Below are 6,898 nucleotides of genomic sequence, written 5' to 3' on the forward strand. Positions count from 1 at the left end.
ATGAGCAACCAAGATGATAAGGCATCTCAGAAAGAAACAGAAAAATCTCCAGAAAATAAGCTTATAAGTATAGAAATATTCGACTTAAATGACAGAGAATCCAGTATGGAACTTCTGAAAAAATTCAGTGAGATCCAAAATGAGTCATATCAACAATTTCAGGAAGTGAAAAAACAACTAGATGAGCAGAATGAGTTCTCTATCAAGGAGATTGAAACCCTCAAAAAGAATAGACTAGAACTTCTGGAGATAAAAAACACACCACAAGAGTTGAAAAATGAAATAGCAAGCTTGAGAAATAGAGTGACCAAATGGAGGAAAGGATCAGTGATATCAAAGACAGAAATCTAGAAATAAATCAGAAGGAAGAAGAGAGAAACTGAATGAAATATAATGAAAGAGAAATACAAGAACTAGCTGATACCATCAGGAGAGGAAACATAAGAATAATGAGCATTATCGAAGGCGAGAAAAGGAGCACGGACTAGAAAGCATTTTCAGACGAGAATTTCCCAAATCTAGGGAATGAGCTGGAGCTTGGAATTTAAGAAGTCAACAGAACACCCAATTATCTCAACTTAAAAAGACCTTCACCAAGACACATTGTATTGAAATTATCAAAAATCAATGACAAAGACAGAATTCTCAGGGCAGCCTGGGAAAAGAAGACGGTTACTTATAAAGAAAAACTATTAGATTATCATCGGACTTCTCAGCACAAACTTTACAAGCCAGAAAGGAGTAAAATCAAATATTCAAACTATTAAGTGAAAAGAACTACCAGCCTAGAATAATGTATCCAGCTAAGATCTCCTTTAGATATGAAGGAGAAATAAAGATCTTTCCAGACATATAAATTGAGGGAATTCTCCGCTACGAGACCTGCATTACAGGAAATACTGAAAGGGGTCAGCTCACCTAAAACAAAATGACAAAAAACAAAACAAAACAAAACAAAACCAAAAACATAATTAGGAGTAAGGTGACTGTCAGGCAAACAGAAGCAGAGGAATGCAACCCTTACTAAGAACAGGGCATTATAAGCTTAACTATAAGAAGAGAATTGCTATAGCAAGATAGTAATGAACGTTCAGCATACATAAGGACAAATTGAGACAACAATGACTGAAAAGGGGAGGATTCAAAGATCCAAATTCACAAAGGGGAATGGAGATCAGGCACATGCAGAAAAATATAGATGACTGTATATGTATAATTATTCTTTACATATTTGTAATGGTAAGCACACAAAAAAGATTCAGAACTGAAGTATATACCACAAAAGAAGAAGAACCAGAAGGAAAACCCTCAAAAGCCAATCAAAATAAAGAAAGCAGAAACACAAGGACAAGGAAGCAATGGAAACACCGAGCTACTGGAAAGCAAAAGATAAAATGGCTATAAGAAGACCTCATATTTCAAAAATCAGCCTAAATGTAAATGGACTAAACTCACCAATAAAAAAGCACAGAGTTGCAGAATGGATCAAAAAACAAAACCGATATGCTGCCTCCAGGAGACAGATCTCAGACAAATATAGACTCAAAGTGAAAGGGTCGAAAATGATATTTCAAGCAAATGGCATTCCAAGAAAAGTGGGAGTAGCAGTACTAATATCAGATGAAATAGACTTCAAAATAAAAAAAGGTAAAGAAAGATGCTGAGGGACACTTCATAATGATAAAGGGAATCATTCACCAAGAAAATATAACACTTATTAATATCTATGCTCCCAATCAGGGATCCACAAAATATATAAAGCAATTACTAACAGAACTAAAGGGAGAAACAGACCAAAACACTATCATAGTAAGGGACCTAAATACCCCAAGTCTGATATACACAGATCATCCAAACAGAAAATCAATAAGGAAATAACATCCTTAAATGACACATTAGACCAGCTGGACATAATTGACATTTACAGAACCTTTCATCCTAAAACGGCTGCTTATACATTCTTTTCTAGTGCACATGGAACATTCTCAAGGATTGACCACACACAGGGACACAGAGATAGCCTCGGCAAATATAAGAGGGTTGAAATCATACCAACCATATTCTCTGATCATAATGCTTTGAAACAAGAGATCAACTTCAAAAAGAAAGCAGGAAGAACCACAAATACATGGAGATTAAGCAACATGCTACTGAAGAATAACCGGGTCAGAGAAGAAATAAAAACAGAGATCAAGAGATACATAGAAATGAATGATAATGATAGTACAACATATCAAAACTATTGGAACACAGCAAAAGAGGTCATAAGAGGAAAGTTCATATCATTATAGGCCTATCTCCAAAACCAAGAACAAGCCCAAATAAACAACCTAACACTTCATCTTAAAAAACTAGAAAAGGAAGAACAAATGAAGCCTAAAGTCAGCAGAAGGAAATAATCAAAATTAGAGCAGAAATAAATGAAATTGAAAATAAAAACCAAAACAATAGAAAAAGTAAATGCAACAAAGAGCTGATTCTTTGAGAAGGTTAATAAAATTGACAAACCCTTGGCTAGACTCACTAAAGAAAAAAGAAAAAGGACACAAATATACAAAATCAGGGATGAAAGAGGGGAAATTACGACAGACACGGCAGAAATACAAAGGATCATACAAGAATACTATGAAAAACTATATAACACCAAATTTAATAACCTAGAAGAAATGGACCAGTACTTAGAAAAATACAATTTTCCTAGACTGAATCAAGAAGAACTGGAGAATCTAAATAGACCGATCAGCAGTATGCAAATTGAAACAATCATCAAAAACCTACCAAAAAGTAAAAGTCCAGGATTAGATGGCTTCACCAGCAAATTTTACCAAACATTCAAAGAAAATTTAATACCTATTCTCCTCCAACTCTTCCAAAAAATCGAAGAGGAGGCAAAACTTCCCAACTCATTTTATGAGTCCAATATTACCCTGATACCAAAACTTGGTAAAGATAACACAAAAAAAGAAAACTACAGACCAATATCTCTCATGAACACAGATGAAAAAATCCTAGATAAGATACTAGCGAACCAAATACAGAAACATATTTAAAAGATTATACACCATGATCAAGTGGGCTTCATCCCAGAGGTACGGGAATGGTTCGACATACGCTAAGCAATTAATGTGATTCACCACATAAACAAATTAAAAAATAAGTATCATATGATTATATCAATAGATGCAGAAAAAGCCTTCAACAAGATACAGCATCCATTTATGATCAAAACACTTATCAAAATCGGTATAGAATGAAAGTACCTTAACATAATAAAGGCCAACTATGACATACCCTCAGCCAACATTATACTTAATGGCGAAAAACTAAAAACCTTCCCTCTAAGATCAGGAACGAGGCAAGGCTGTCCACTATCACCACTGTTATTCAATATAACATTGGAGATCCTAGCAAGTGCAATCAGGTAAGAGACAGATATAAAAGGCATCCAAATAGGAAACGAAGAAGTCAAACTGTCACTATTTGCAGATGACATGATTCTCTATATAGAAAACCCTAAAGACTCCACAAGAACACTACTGGAAACGATAAGCAAATACAGTAAAGTTTCTGAATACAAAATCAACATTCCAAAATCCATAGTGCTCCTATACTCTAATAATGAAGTGTCAGAAAAAGAAGTGGAAAAATAATTCCTTTTGCAATTGCAACAAAAAGAACAAAATGCCTCGGAATAAATCTAATGAAACATGTGAAGGACCTATATAATGAAAACTATAAGACCTTATTAAAAGAAATCGAAGAAGATACAAAGAAATGGAAAGATATTCCGTGTCGTTAGATTGACCATATTACCTAAAGCATTATATGGATTTAATGCAATCCTCATCAAAATTTGATTGGCATTTTTTAAAGAAATAGAACATAAAATCATCAGATTTGTATGGAAGCACAAAAGACCCCAAATTGCCAAAGCCATCCTGAGAAAAAAGAACAAGCCTTGAAGCATCACTCTGCCTGACTTCAAATTATATTACAAAGCGACAGTAATCAAAACGGCATGATATTGGCAGAAAAACAGACACACGGACCAGTGGAACAGAATCGAGAGTCCAGAAGTAAACCCGTATTTATATGGGCAAATAATTTTCTACGAAAGAGCCAAAAACATACAGTGGAGAAAGGAAAGCCTCTTTAATATATGGTGCTGGGAAAACTGGAAAGCCACCTGCAAAACAATGAAACTAGACTGTTTTCTATTACCACACACCAAAATTCACTCAAAATGGATTACGGACCTGAATATAAGACCTGAAACAATAAAATACATGGAAGAAAACATAAGAACTAAACTCAAGGACCTTGGACTTAAAGAGGATTTTATGAATTTGACCTCAAAGCAAGAGAAGTAAATACTAAAATAAAAAATCGGACTACATCAAACTAAAAAGCTTCTGCTCAGCAAAAGAAATCATCAACAAGATAAAGAGACAACCATCTGAATGGGAAAATACATTTGCAAGCAATGCCTCCGATAAGGGCCTAATATCCAAAATATACAAAGAACTCATACAACTCAATAACAACAAAGAAACAAATGATCCAATCAAAAAATGGGCAGAAGACCTGAACAGACATTTCTCCCTAGAGGACATACAAATGGCCAACAAATATTTGAAGAGATGCTCAACATCACTAGCTATCAGGGAAATGCAAATCAAACCACAATGAGATACCATCTTGCACCTGTTAGAATAGCTATAATTAACAGGACAAGTAATAATAAATTTTGGAGAGGATGCAGAGAAAAAGAAACCCTCCTACACTGCTGGTAGACTGCAAATTGGTATAGCCACTATGGAAAACAGTATGGAGGGTCCTCAAAAAACTAAGAATTGATCTACCATATGATCTATCAATCCTTCTACTGGGTATTTAACCCAAAGACTTGAAAACCCATATCCCAAAAGATATTTGCACACCGATGTTCACATCAGTATTATTCACAGTGGCCAGGACATAGAAGTAACCGAAGTGTCCTACAATAGCTGACTGGATAAAGAAGCTGTGGTACATATATACAATGGAATATTACTCAGCCATAAGAGGAGATGAAATACTGTCATTTACGACATGGATGGACCTCGAGATAATCATGCTAAGCGAAATAACCCAGACAGATAAAGTTGAAATCACATGATATCACTTATATGTGGAATATAAACCTAAAAGTAACAAATGAGCAGGAGAAACAGAGACTCATGGACATGGACTATAGGCTAGTGGTTACCAGAGGATAGGAGATAGAGGGAGGGGGCAGGTAGACGGGGTAAGGGTGCTCAAATACGGAGTAACACAAAGAAATCTAACCATGGGAGGTGAACACACAGTATAAATATATATATGCCTTACTGATAAAGTGTACAGCTGAAACTTATTAGATTTCATTAATCAATGTGACTATAGAAAATTAAATAATTAATTAATTAAAAAAAATTTTATTTTGGAAGTGAAGAACAAAATAGCACTCACATTGCCTGGTTTTCAGACTTACTATTAAGATAAAATAATCAGGAAAGTGTTGAATTAAAGAAAAAATAGAAATATACACCAGCATAGAGAGTACAGAATAGCATATAGAGTCCAGAAATAGATCCACTCATGTGTCATTATTTGATTTTTGACAAAGACAGTTCAGTGAAAAAGTCGTTTCAATCATCAGTGCTTGAAAAATTGTATTTTCATATGCAAAAATCCCCTTATCCATAGTTCATACTCTACAACAAAGGATCATATGCCTAAATATTTGTGTAAGTACTCAGAAAATTCCTCCTGAATCCTGTTTCGTGAAGTCAGGAAAGACTGACAGCAGGAAGCAAGGAATATGTGGAGCAGAATTGAGGTGAGTTGGTGTCAGGTTGCATCTAGTAAAGCTGGCTGAAGTCAGGGCAGAGTTGGTTACTGCAGCTGTGGCTCGAATAAGAAATAGTCCACAAGAAGTGTCTGGTACAGTTCTCAAGGGAGGAGTCCTTCCACCAGAGGATGTAACAATGATTTCATTGATTTGGGAGTCCTGCCTACCACCTGGACATTTTGCAGTTCTTTTGTGAACCAAGAGACAAAGAGCAGGGTTGCTGTTCTGCCTGGGGTGATGATATTGACTATTAAAGGAAAACTAAGTTGTTCCATACAGCTGGATCAGAGAGGATCATGACTGAAATTCTGAGAAATTCTTCAGTTATATATAGTATTTTCATTTCTAATAATAAATGTTAATGAAAACTGTAACAATCCAATAAAGCAAGTCCAATGAAATGCATAGTCCCTAGAAATGAAGGTTTGTATATCACTGTGTAAAGAACCCTATCCAGCTGAGATGATGGCCAAGGAGAACATGGAATGTGTAGTGAAAGGGGTAATAAATGTCAACTATGGTCTTATGATCAATGCAGCATAACAGCTGGAGACTAGAAGTTAATCTGACAGATATATACAGTGACAAAGATGATGTTGATGATGGATGCTATTAAGGTTTTCCTACAAAGATAAAGAGCTAGACATACTTCAATGGATACAAATCTGGGATTGTGTTTTGTTTGTTTGTTTGTTTGTTTTATCTTGGCCTGAGGAAAACTGAACATGATCTGAGAGATTTTTTTCTTTTATTCTAGTCCTTTCTATATATCTGCATATGAATGGGTCATAGAGATCTATTCCTTGCTAATTGTAGGTGTATATACATCACCTAGGGGTATGTTTATAGGGAATTGGATTGTAATGAGAGTTTCTGCCACCTGAAAATTTTTCCAAAATATGTATCTTTCATGGCAGTTTGCTCAAAGAACACTGATGACTTCTTATTGCCCACAAGATAAAGCCTCTTACACTCTAAAATATTTTAGAATACTCACTATCTGGTCCCTGATAGTTTTTATGGCTT

This window comes from Pteropus vampyrus, unplaced genomic scaffold, assembly GCF_000151845.1.
Source record: "Pteropus vampyrus isolate Shadow unplaced genomic scaffold, Pvam_2.0 Scaffold50, whole genome shotgun sequence".
In the NCBI taxonomy this organism is placed as follows: domain Eukaryota; kingdom Metazoa; phylum Chordata; class Mammalia; order Chiroptera; family Pteropodidae; genus Pteropus; species Pteropus vampyrus.